This window comes from Bison bison, unplaced genomic scaffold (assembly GCF_000754665.1).
Source record: "Bison bison bison isolate TAMUID 2011002044 unplaced genomic scaffold, Bison_UMD1.0 scf7180017848389, whole genome shotgun sequence".
Classification (NCBI taxonomy): Eukaryota; Metazoa; Chordata; class Mammalia; order Artiodactyla; family Bovidae; genus Bison; species Bison bison.
Window position 1 is genome coordinate 11,436 of NW_011478962.1, and position 14,334 is coordinate 25,769.

The 14,334-nt window shown below is 37.8% G+C and overlaps 1 pseudogene; it reads right to left on the bottom strand.

Moving 5' to 3' along the window:
* Nucleotides 1-13,084: 13,084 nt before the first annotated feature.
* On the bottom strand, nt 13,085-14,047 carry LOC104992292 (annotated as a pseudogene).
* Nucleotides 14,048-14,334: the final 287 nt, after the last annotated feature.

Sequence of the window (14,334 nt, forward strand, 5' to 3'; positions counted from 1 at the left end):
CCTTGAGGTTTTCTGTTAGAAAACAGGTCCTTTGCAGTTATGAGAGAATCTAATTTCTTTCTTTTTCCACATTGTATGCCTTGTATGACATTTTTTATTAATTTCTGACATTTCTTGTTTGATCTGCTTTGTGCAACCATAAATGAATCTTCATTTTAGAATGTTTTTGCAACTAAATTTTAGATTATCTTATCTTTTAAGTTTGGCGTCCTTTACTCTGCCTAATAACTTTGAGAGTTGTCATATTTTTGTGGGTACCAACAATTTATTACTCTTTACAGCAGCATGGAATTCACTTGTCACGATTTACTTATTCATCCTCAGTGGAGGAACATTTAGATTGTTTCCAAGGTCGGACTAATATAAATAAAGCTTCTATTAACATTTGCATAGAAAAAAATCTGCTGCTCTTTCTCTTGGGTAAGTACAAGGCAGTGAAATGGATAAATATTATGTTAGAGTTTAGATGTGTTTAAAATTTTAAGACAATTTTTTTTTGTATTTTTATTGAAGCATAATTTACTTACAATGCTATGTTAGTTTTGGGTGTATAGCAAAGTGATTCAATCATATGTAAACATTTTTTTTTTCATCTTTTTTTCCCTTAAAGGCTATTACAAAACACTGAATATAGTTTTCTGTACTATAAAATAGGTACTTATGGCTATCTATTTTATATATAGTGTGTGTTTATGTCAATCCCAGACTCCTAAACTGCTCCCTTTTCCCCCACTCAGGTAGCCATTAGTTTCACTTCTATGTCTGAGGGTCTATCTGCATTATATATAGAGTTTCAATTGCAACACTTTCTTTCATGTTCCACATATAAGTGATATCAAACAACATTTGTCTTTCTCAGCCTGGCTTATTTCACTGAATATGATTGTCTCTAGATCCATCTATGTTGCTGCAAATGCCATTATTTCATCCACTGTTACTCATTTTTATGGCTGAGCATTATTACATTCTATAAATATACCACATTTTTTATCTGTTAGAGGACAAATAGGTTGCCTTCATGTTTTCACTATTGTAGATAGAGCTGCAATGAACACTGGGGTGTATCTTTTTTAATTATTGTTTTCTGTGGTTATATGACCAGGAATGGGATAACAGGATCATGTGAAAATTTTCACAGAACTAGAACAAGAAAATTTTAACTTTGTATAATAAAAAAGACTCTGAGGCGGTCTTAAGATGGTGGAGGGATAGGACGGGGAGACTACTTTCTCCCCCACAAATTCATCAAAAGAACATTTGAGCGCTGACAAATTCCACAAAACAACTTCTGAATGCTGGCAGAGGACATCAGGCACCCAGAAAAGCAACCCATTGTCTTCAAAAGGAGGTAGGACAAAATATAAAAGATAAAAAGAGAGACAAAAGAGGTAGGGATGGAGATCCATCCCAGGAAAGGAGTCTTAAAAAAGAGAGAAGTCATCCCAGTGCACCAGCCCCGAGCATCCTGTATCATGCATCGAACCTAAACTGGTGATTCTTTTCACATATGATATTATACATGTTTCAATGGTATGGAGAGGGAGGTGGAAGGGGGGTTCAGGAGGGGGAACACGTGTACACCCATGGCGGATTCATGTTGATGTATGGCAAAAGCAATACAATATTGTAAAATAATTAGCCTCCAATTAAAATAAATAAATGTATATTAAAAAAAAGAGAGAGAGAGAGAGAGAAGTTTCCAAACACCAGGAAACACTCTCTCCACCGGGTCTGTGGTGAACATTAGGATCTCAGAGGGCAAAATAACTGGGAGGAAAAATAAATAATTAAAACCCACAGATTACGTGCCCAACAGCAATTCCCAGCGGTGCAACATCCCTGATGCTTGCATCCCCCACTAGCAAGCGGGGGAGGGATAGCGAGGAGCCAGGGGCAGTGCTTAGGATAAGGAACAAGCCTGAATGTCCTGAGGACAATCTGAGGGAACCAGTTTGAGATAGCAAACCAGACTGTGGGATAACTATCCCGTGCTCCAGCAAAAAGCCCTAACCACCACCAGTCAGGCTCACAGAACAAAGGACTGAGCAGAGCTAGCCAGCTGCAGACTGGCCCATCCCCCACTGGAGACAGGCAGGCAAGGGCAGCCAGAGCCAGAAGGGGACAATCGTGGCTCCAGAAAGTCATCCTATACCAAACTGCAAGAAGACCTTGTTGCTAACCAAGGCTTCTTGGGATGTTGGATGGTCAACATCTGACAGGAGGGTTGTAGCCAGAGATCAACTTCCCAGAAGAGAGAAGGTGTGCCCACTGTACACCCAGAAAACCGAGCAGCTGGAACCAGGGAGGGGATAAGTCACAACCTTCAACTGGGGGAGACTATGTGTGCCAAGGACCTGGTCACCTGAGCTGCTAGGACCTGGGATGGGCACAAAACGCAGGCCCAGCCAAGTCTGCACCTTTATGGAGTAACCGAGAACCTGAACCTGAGTAGCTTACACCTGGGAAGTGCATGCAAACCAGGGCCTGCATCAGACAGTTCCCGGCAGAGCAACCTAGAGTCTCAGCAGTGTAGACTGGGAAAGCACACACGAGTGGGGGCAAACCCAATGTGGCTGAATCACTGTGAACACACACCAGTGATATTTAGTTGCAGTGTTCCTCCCTCCACAAAGCATGACTGAACAAGCGAGCCTAAAAAAGAGTGACCACCACCGTGCCCCTTGTGTCAGGGCAGAAATTAGGCATTGAAGAGACCAGCAAACTGAAGAAACTAACATAAATAGAGGGAACCGCTTTGGAAGTGACAGGTGAAATAGATTAAAACCCTGTAGTTAGCACCGACTACATAGGAAGGGGCCAAAGACCATGAGAAGTACAAACCAGACCAAGGAACTATCTGAAAATGAACTGGCCCCACACTGTCCGCAACAGCTCCAGAGAAAGTCTTAGATATAGTTTTACTATTATCATTTTCTTAATTAAAATTTATTTTATTTTATTTGTTATTTTTAAGTCCCCATTACTCCTTTAATTTTCATTTTTATAACCTTCTATTACCTTGCAAAAATAAAAAAAGAAAAGAAAGACCCTATTTTTAAAACAAACTCCATATATATACATATATATATTTATAATTTCTGTCACTTTTTGGGGTTTTTTGTTTGTTTGTTGGGGGTTGTTTTGTTTTTGTTTCTGTTTTTAATATTGTATTTTTGAGAATCTAACCTCTACTCAAGATTTTTAATCTTTGCTTTTTGGTATTTGTTATCAACTTTGTACCTTTAAGAGTACAAATCTTCAGTACTGATTTTTACTTGGGAGCGAGATCACTGGCCTGATTGCTCTCTCCCCCTTTTGACTCTCCTTTTTCTCCACCAGGTAGCCTCTATCTCCCCCCTCCCACTTTTCTTCTCTACCCAACTCTGTGAATCTCTTTGTGTGTTCTGGGCTGTGGAGAACACTTAGGGAACTGATGACTGGCTGGATCTGTCTCTCTCCTTTTGATTCCCCCCTTTATCCTCCTGGCCACCTCTGTCTCCTTCCTCCCTCTTTTCTTCTCTGTGTAACTCCGTGGACAACTCTGAGGGATCCAGACTGTGAGAGCAGATAAGGAAGTGATTACTGGCTAGCTTGCTCTCTCCCCTTTTGATTCCCCCTCTTCTCCTCCTGGTCACCTCTATTTTCATCCACCCTCTTCTCTTCTCCATGTAACTCTGTGTACCTCTCCGGGTGTCCCTCACTGTGGAGAAACTTTTCATCATTAACCTAGATGTTTGATCATCGGTGCTGTATAGATGGAGAAGTCTTGAGGATACTGTAAGAATAAGACTGTAACCAGAGGCAGGAGTCTTAAGTCCAAATCCTGAGAATATCAGAGAACTCCTGAATCTAGGGAACGTTAATCAATAGGAGCTCATAAAATGCCTCCATACCTACACTGAAACCAAGTACTACCCAAGGGCCAAAAAGCTCCAGAGCAAGACATACCAGGCAAATTCTCCAGAAACCTAGGAACATAACCCTGAGCCTCAATATACAGGCTGCCCAAAGTCACACCAAACCCACTGACATCTCAAAACTTATTACTGAACACTTCCTTGCTCTCCAGAAAGAAGAAATCCAGCACCACCCACCAGAACACCGACACAAGCTTCCCTAACCAGAAAACCTTGACACGCCACCCATCCAACCCCACCCACAGCCAGGAACCTCCATAATAAAGGGAACCACTAGCTGCCAGAATACAGAAAGGCCACCCCAAACACAGCAATATAAACAAGATGAAAAGACAGAGAAATACCCAGCAGGTAAAGGAACAGGATAAATGCCCAACAAACCAAACAAAAGAGGTAGAGATAGGAAATCTACCTGATAAAGAATTCCAAATAATGATAGTGAAAATGATCCAAAATCTTGAAAACAAAATGGAATCACAGATAAATAGCCTGGAGAAAAGGATCAAGAAGATGCAATAAAGGTTTAACAAGGACCTAGAAGAAACAAAAGAGTCAATATATAACGAATAATGCAACAAATTAGATCAAAAACACTCTGGAGGGAAACAACAGTAGAATAACAGAGGCAGAAGATAGGATAAGTGAGGTAGAAGATAGAATGGTAGAAATAAATGAATCAGAGAGGAAAAAAGAAAAAAGAATTAGAAGAAACAAGGACAACCCAGAGACCTCTGGGACAATGTTAAATGCCCCAACATTTGAATCATAGGAGTCCCAAAAGAAGAAGACAAAAAGAAAGACCATGAGAAAATACTTGAGGAGATAATAGTTGAAAACTTCCATAAAATGGGGAAGGAAATAACCACCCAAGTCCAAGAAATCCAGAGAGTCCCAAACAGGATAAACCCAAGACAAAACACCCCAAGACATGTATTAATCAAATAAACAAAGATCAAACACAAAGAACAAATATTAAAAACAGCAAGGGATAAACAACAAATAGCACACAAGGGGATTCCAAAAGGTTAACAGCTGGTCTTTCAAAAGAAACTCTTCAGGCCAGAAGGGAATGGCAGAACATACTTAAAGTGATGAAAGAAATAACCTACAGCCCAGATTACTGTACCCAGCAAGGATCTCATTCAAATATGAAGGAGAAATCAAAAGCTTTACAGACAAGCAAAAGATCAGAAAATTCAGCACCACCAAACCAGCTCTCCAAAAAATGCTAAAGGATTGTCTCTAGACAGGAAACTCAGAAAGAATATATAAAATCAAACCCAAAACAATAAAGTAAATGGCAACGAGATCATACTTATCAATAATTACCATAAACGTAAATGGGTTGAATGCCCCAAAGTGAAAGTGAAGTCGCTCAGTCGTGTCCAACTCTTTGCTACCCCATGGACTGTAGCCTTCCATGGGATTTTCCAGGCAATAGTACTGGAGTGGATTGCCATTTCCTTCTCCAGAGGATCTTCCCAACTCAGAGACTGAACCCGGGTCTCCTGCATTGTAGACAGATGCTTGAATGCCCCAACCAAAAGACAAAGACTGGCTGAATGGATACAAAAACAAAACCCCTATATATGTTGTCTACAAGAGACCCATCTTGAAACAAGGGACACATACAGACTGAAAGTGAAGGACTGGAAAAAGATATTCCATGCAAAAAAAGACCAAAAGAAAGCAGGAGTAGCAATACTTATATCAGATAAAATAGACTTTAAAACAAAGGCTGTGAAAAGAGACAAAGATGGACACTATATAATGATCAAAGGATCAATCCAAGAAGAAGATACAACAATTATAAATATTTATGCACCGAACATAGTGAGTGGGTGAAGTCGCTCAGTCGTGTCCGACATTTGTGACCCCATGGACTGTAGCCCACCAGGCTCCTCTGCCCATGGGATTCCCCAGAAAAGAATACTGGAGTGGGTTGCCATTTCCTTCACCAGGGGATCTTCCCGACTCAGGGATAAAAGCCAGGTCTCCCACATTACAGGCAGACTCTTTAACCTCTGAGCCACCAGGGAAGCACTGCAGGAAGCTAACACCTAAGGCAAGTGCTAGGGAGTATGAAAGGGGAAATTAACAATAACACAATAACAGTGGGAGACTTTAATATCCCACTCACATCTATGGATAGATCAACTAAACAGAAAATTAACAAGGAAACACAAACTTTAAATGATACAATAGACCAGTTAGACCTAATTGATATCTATAGGACATTTCACCCCAAAACAATGAATTTCACCTTTTTCTCAAGCACACATGGAACCTTCTCCAGGATAGACCACCTTCTGGGCCATAAATCTAGCATTGGTAAATTAAAAAAAAAAAAATTTGAAATCATTCCAAGCATCTTTTCTGACCACAATGCAGTAAGATTAGATCTCAATTACAGGAGAAAAACTATTAAAAATCCCAACATATGGAGGCTGAACAACACGCTGCTGAATAACCAACAAATCACAGAAGAAATCAAAAAAGAAATTAAAATATGCATAGAAACGAATGAAAATGAAAACACAACAACCCAAAACCTATGGGACACTGTAAAAGCAGTACTAAGGGGAAGGTTCGTAGTAATACAGGTTTACCTCAAGAAACAAGAAAAATGTCAAATAAATAGCTGAACTCTACACCTAAAGCAACTTGAAAAGGAAGAAATGAAGAACCCCAGGGTTAGTAGAAGGAAAGAAATCTTAAAAATTAGAGCAGAAATAAATGCAAAAGAAACAAAAGAGACCATAGCAAAAATCAACAAAGCCAAAAGTTGGTTCTGTGAGAAGATAAATAAAATTGATAAACCATTAGCCAGACTCATCAAGAAACAAAGGGAGAAAAAACAAATCAACAAAATTAGAAATTAAAATGGAGAGATCACAACAGTCAACACAGAAATACAAAGGATCATAAGAGACTACTATCAGCAATTATATGCCAATGAAATGGAAAACTTGGAAGAAATGGACAAATTCTTAGAAAAGTACAACTTTCCAAAATTGAACCAGGAAGAAATAGAAAATCTTAACAGACACATCACAAGCATGGAAATTGAAACTGTAATCAGAAATCTTCCAGCAAACAAAAGCCCAGGTCCAGATGGCTTCATAGCTGAATTCTACCAAAACTTTAGAGAAGAGCTAACACCTATCCTACTCAAACTCTTCCAGAAAATTGAAGAGGAAGGTAAACTTCCAAACTCATTCTATGAGGCCACCATCACCCTAATACCAAAACCTAACAAAGATGTCACAAAAAAATAAAACTACAGGCCAATATCACTGATGAACATAGATGCAAAAATTCTCAACAAAATTCTAGCAACCAGAATCCAACAACACATTAAAAAGATCGTACACCATGACCAAGTGGGCTTTATCCCAGGAATGCAAGGATTTTTCAATATCCGCAAATCAATCATTGTAATACATCACATTAACAAATTTAAACATAAAAGCCATATGATTATCTCAATAGATGCAGAGAAAGCCTTTGACAAAATTCAACATCCATTTATGATGAAAACTCTTCAGAAAGCAGGAATACAAGGAACATACCTCAACATAATAAAAGCTATATAAGACAAATCCACAACAAACATTATCCTCAATGGTGAAAAATTGAAAACATTTCCTCTAAAGTCAGGAACAAGACAAGGGTGTCCATTTTCACCACTACTATTCAACATAGTTTTGGAAGTTTTGGCCAAAGCAATCAGAGCAGAAAAAGAAATAAAATGAATCCAGATTGGAAAAGAAGAAGTAAAACTCTCACTGTTTGTAGAAGACATGATCCTCTACATAGAAAGCCCTAAAGACTCCACCAGAAAATTACTAGAGCTAATCAATGACTATAGTAAAGTTGCAGGATATAAAATCTACACACAGAAATCCCTTGCATTTTCATACACTAACAATGAGAAAACAGAAAGAGAAATTAAGGAAACAATTTCATTCACCATTGCAACAAAAAGAATAAAATATTTAGGAATATATCTACCTAAAGAAACTAAAGACCTATATATAGAAAACTATAAAACACTGGTGAAAGAAATCAAACAGGACACAAATAGATGGAGAAATATACCGTGTTCATGGATGGGAAGAATCAATATAGTGAAAATGAGTATACTACCGAAAGCAAACTATAGATTCAATGCAATCCCTATCAAACTACCAACGGTATTTTTCACAGAACTAGAACAAATAATTTCACAATTTTTATGAAAATACAAAAACCCTCGAATAGCCACAGTAATCTTGTGAAAGAAGAATGGAACTGGAGGAATCAGCCTGCCTGACTTCAGGCTCTACTACAAAGCCACAGTCAACAAGACAGTATGGCACTGGCACAAAGACAGAAATATAGATCAATAGAACAAAATAGAAAGCCCAGAAATAAACCCACGCACCTATGGACACCTTATCTTTGACAAAGGAGGCAAGAATATACAATGGAGAAAAGACAATCTTTTTAACAAGTGGTGCTGGGAAAACTGGTCAACCACTTGTAAAAGAATGAAACTAGAACAGTTTCTAACACCATACACAAAAATAAACTCAAAATGGGTTAAAGATCTCAATGTAAGACCAGAAACTATTAAACTCCTAGAGGAAAACACAGGCAAACACTCTCTGACATAAACCACAGCAGGATACTCTATGACCCACCTCCCAGAATATTGGAAATAAAAGCAAAAGTAAACGAATGGGACCTAATTAAAATTAAAAGCTTCTGCACAATAAAGGAAACTATAAGCAAGGTGAAAAGACAGCCTTCAGAATGGGAGAAAATAATAGCAAATGAAGCAATGGATAAAGAATTCATCTCAAAAATATACAAGAAACTCCTGCAGCTCAATTTCAGAAAAATAAAAGACCAATCAAAAAGTGCCTTATGCTCCAGCAATCCCACTGCTGGGCATACACACTGAGGAAACCAGAAGGGAAAGAGACACGTGTACCCCAATGTTCATCTTAGCACTGTTTATAATAGCCAGGACATGGAAGCAACCTAGATGCCCATCAGCAGATGAATGGATAAGAAAGCTGTGGTACATATACACAATGGAGTATTACTCAGCCATGAAAAAGAATGCATTTGAATCAGTTCTAATGAGATGGATGAAACTGGAACCTATTATACAGAGTGAAGTAAGCCAGAAAGAAAAACACCAATACAGTATACTAACACATATATATGGAATTTAGAAAGATGGTAACAATAACCCTGTATACGAGACAGCAAAAGAGACACTGATGTATAGATCAGTCTTATGGACTCTGTGGGAGAGGGAGAGGGTGGGGAGATTTGGGAGAATAGCAGTGAAACATGTATAATATCATGTAGGAAACGAGTCGCCAGTCCAGGTTCAATGCACGATACTGGATGCTTGGGGCTGGTGCACTGGGATGACCCAGAGGGAGGGTATGGGGAGGGAGGAGGGAGGAGGGTTCAGGATGGGGAACAGAGGTATACATATGGCGGATTCATTTCGATATTTGGCAAAACTAATACAATATTATAAAGTTTAAAAATAAAATAAAATTTTAAAAAAATTTTAAAAAAAGTGGGCCAAAGAACTAAAGAGACATTTCTCCAAAGAAGACATACAGATGGATAACAAACACATGAAAAGATGCTCAACATCACTCATTATCAGAGAAATGCAAATCAAAACCACAGTGAGGTACCATTTCACACCAGTCAGAATGGCTGCTATCCAAAAGTCTACAAGCAATAAATGCTGGAGAGGGTGTGGAGAAAAGGGAACACTTTTACACTGTTGGTGGGAATGCAAACTAGTACAGCCACTATGGAGAACAGTGTGGAGATTCCTTTAACAATTGGAAATAGAACTGCCATATGACCCAGAAATCCCATTGCTGGGCATACACACTGAGGAAACCAGAATTGAAAGAGACATGTGTACCCCAATGTTCATCTCAGCACTGTTTATAATAGCCAGGACATGGAAGCAACCTAGATGTCCATCAGCACAGGAATGGATAAGAAACTCGTGGTACATATACACAATGGAATATTACTTAGCCATTAAAAAGAATACATTTGAATCAGTTCTAATGAGGTGGATGAAACTGGAGCCTATTATACAGGGCCAGAAAGAAAAACACCAATGCAGTATACTAATGCATATATATGGAATTTAGAAAGAAGGTAATGATAACCCTGTATGTGAGACAGCAAAAGAGACACAAATGTATTGAACAGTCTTTTGGACTCTGCGGGAGAGGGTGAAGGTGGGATGATTTGGGGGAATGGCATTGAAACATGTAAAATATCATGTGTGAAACAAATCACCAGTCCTGGTTTATTGCATGATACAGGGTTCTTGGGGTTGGTGCACTGGAATGACCCAGAGGGATGGGATGGGGATGGAGGTGGGAGGGGTGTTCAGGATGGGGAGCACATGTACACTCATGGCAGATTCAAGTCAATGTATGGCAAAGCGAATACAATATTGTAAAGTCAAATAAATAAATTAATTAATTTAAGAAAAGAAATTAAGGGGGAAAAAAAGACTCTGGATAAACATAGTAACCCTGAGAAAGAAAAAAGGAAACTGAAGGAATCATAGTATCAGTCTTCAGAACATACTACAAAAACTACAGTAATAAAACAGTATGGTACAGACACAAAACCAGAAATATAGATCAAAGGAAAAGGATAGAAAACACAGAAGTAAACCTACATAGAATAGGGAGAAAACAGTTTCTTCATTAAATGCTGCTGTGAAAATTCAACAGGTGCATGTAAAAAAATTAAAATAAAATTAGAGCATTCTTTAACACAATACACAAAAATAAACTCAAATAGTCTTAAACACCTAAATGTAAGGCTGGATACTATACAACCATTAATGGAAAACATAGGCAGAACACTCATTGACAAATAAGTACAGCGATATCTTTTTGGATTCATCTAGATAACAGAAATAAAAATAACGAAAATAAAATGAACATTAACAAATGGGACCTAAAACTTTCAAAAACTTTTGCCCAAAAAATGAAACCATAGCCAAACAGAAAGACAACATACAGAATGTGGAGAAAATATTTGCAAACAACACAACCAACAAAGGATTAATCTCCAAACCACACAAACAGCTTATAAGTTGTGTGTGTGTGTGAAGTTGCTTTAGCTGTGTCCAACTCTCTGCAACTCTATGGACTATAGTCCACCAGGTTCCTCTGTCCATAAGATCTCCAGGTAAGAATCCTGGAGTCAGTTCATTCACTCAGTCATGTCCGACTGTTTGTGACCCATGGACTACAGCATGCCAGGCTTCCCTGTCCATCACCAACTCCCAGAGCTTGCTCAAACTCATGTTCATTGAGTAGGTGATGCCATCCAACCATCTCATCCTCTGTCATCCCCTTCTCCTCCCACGTTCAATCTTTCCCAGCATCAGGGTCTTTTCCAAAGAGTCAATTCCTTGCATCAGATGGCCAAAGTATTGGAGCTTCAGTTTCAGCATCAGTCCTTCCAATGAATATTCAGGACTGATTTTCTAGGGCTTCCCAAGGAAACCAGCTTGGGCTTCCCTGTGGCTCACCTGATAAAGAATCTGCCTGCATTTCAAGAGACCTATGCTTGATCCCTGTGTTGGGAAGTCCAGTATTCTGCCCTAGAGAATTCCATGGACTCTCTCTGTATATATATACCAATATAAATGGGAAGAAGATCTAAATAGACATTTCTCAAAAAAGATATACACATGGCCAGTGGGCACATAAAATCATGCTCAACTTTGCTAATTATTAGAAAAAAGCAAATCAAAACTAGAATGAGATACCATCTCACACACAGTCATCATTAAATACCTACAAACAATAAATGCTGAAGAGGGTGTGGAGAAAAGAGAACCCTTCCACATTGTTGATAGAAATGAATTTGGTATGGTCAATACAAATAACAGTATGGCGGTTCCTCAAAAAACTGAAAATAGAGCTACTATATGCTGCTGCAGAAAAAAAAAATGAATCTTAAATGTATTTAAAATATTTATACCATTTTAGTTTCTACTAAAAATGTATAAGTTTAGGTTCCTCCAAATACTCACAAACTACTAGATATTCTAGCTGATATATAGTGTTATCTACTTAAAATCTAAATTGAAAGTATTCAATATGTAATGACACTGAGCTACTTTTTATGGTATGTAGCATTTCCGGATTTTTACATTTTTATGTTCTATGGAAAATAGAATATTTTCTGATACATTATGTATCAACTTAATAATGTGATTAAGTTTTAAATGAATGTAAAATATCCAAATCTGTAACTCAGTATTTTTGTTTTGTTTTGTTTTATAATCTGAGGGATAATCAAATGTATTCTAATATGTATTCTAGGAGTGGGATATTAGGTTATGTTTATTCAGTTTACCTTCTCAAATCCATGTGCTGTTAGCATTCCTGTGTATTTCTGCTCATTACACATAAACTCAGATGCACACATTTTTATGTTTATATATGAGTAGATGAGACATATAAATACACATTTATTAATAATTTAAAATGACATATGAAGTATAAGTAATAATTATCCTCACTTGACTATTCTTATAAATTATTTTTATGCAAATTAGATTTGTTCATTGATTATTTTATTTCCTGATGATGTACATAGAAGACAATCCAGTATCTCTATGATGCAAATAAATCTATTAAATGTTAAAAAGTAATTGAAGCAAGCAAAAAAGAAATTAGGAAAGTTAAAGAGAGTTATGTAAGAAGTATATTCAAAGGACATGACAGACTTATAGATTACAGAATATTGCACTACACTTTCACCATTCAAATCATAGAATCATCTCATGCTGCTTTTTCAAAGTAAGATCATCAAATGCATATAGTCATACAATGTCTCTTAATCAAAACATGATACACATTTTAACCAATTTGTGGAAAGTGAGCCAAATGAAAGAGAGGCAAGACCCTTATTTGTCATAGAGTAGACTTCATATGTAAGGAGACAAAAACAACTAGAATTGTTTATTTATTAATGTGTTCAGAGCACTCAGTTTTACTGGTGCCCAGAAGTCAATCTCTAAATATATGATGAAATCATTTATCCTTGCATTTCCCTCTGAGAAAACTCATAACAAATTTCAATGTTCATAGCCTTATTCAAGGAACCACATAGCAAAATGAACTTAAGATATTATATAGTTTTTTCCATAGTCTATGAACAGCATATTTTACATCTTTGTTCCTCAAGCTGTAGATCAAGGGATTTAACATGGGGGTAATTAGTTTGTAAAATATAGATGCCACTTTATCAGCATCAAAGGAATGGCTGGACTCTGGTTGAACATACATAAATATCAAAGTCCCATAGAACACTGTAGCCATGGTCAAGTGGGATCCACATGTAGAGAAAGCCCTGTGCCTTCCTTCATCAGAGTTCATCCTGAGAATAGCTGTAAGAATAAGCAGGTAAGACATGAGAACTATTAGCAGAGATGAAATTAAATTAAAACCTGCAAGGATCAGAATAATCAGTTCAATTTCATGTGTATTTGAACAAACCAAAGATATCAAAGGGAGACAGTCACAGTAGAAATGTCTGATGACATTGTAGCCACAGAAGGATAAATTAAACATTTTTATAGTGATTAGAAGAGACACAAATGTGCTATAGACATAGGAGATTGCCACCAGCATCCAGCACGCCCTTTTTGACATGATGACTGTGTAGAGAAGATGGTTACAGATGTCCACACAGCAGTCATAGGACATTGCTGCCAGAATAAAAAGCTCACTAATAATGAATATAATGTAGAAAGCTCCCTGAATGGCATAAAAATTGTAGAAGATTTTATTTTGATCCACAAGAAAATTTACCAACATTTTGGGTCCCACAGTTGTTGAATAACCAAGATCAGTAAAAGCCAGGTGCCTGAGAAAGAAGTACATAGATGTCTGTAGCCTGGAGTCCACCTTAGTAAGGATGACCATGCCCAAGTTGTCCACTACTTAGGTCACGTAGATGATGAGGAAGAGTCCAAACAATGGAGCCTGCAGCTCAGGGCAGCCTGTGATTCCCATGAGGATGAATTCACTCAGCAATGTTCAATTGAGCTTTTCCATCAAGGTTTCCATCAAGATGGGGATACCAGGCCACTTGATCTGCCTTTTGAGAAATCTATATGCAGGTCAGGAAGCAAAAGTTAGAACTGGACATGGAACAACAGACTGGTTCCAAATTGCAAAAGGAGTACGTCAAGGCTGTATATGGTCACCCTGATTATTTAACTTATATGAAGAGTACATCATGAGAAACGCTGGACTGGAAGAAACACAAGCTGGAATCAAGATTGCCAGGAGAAATATCAATAATCTCAGATATGAAGATGACACCACCCTTATGGCAGAAA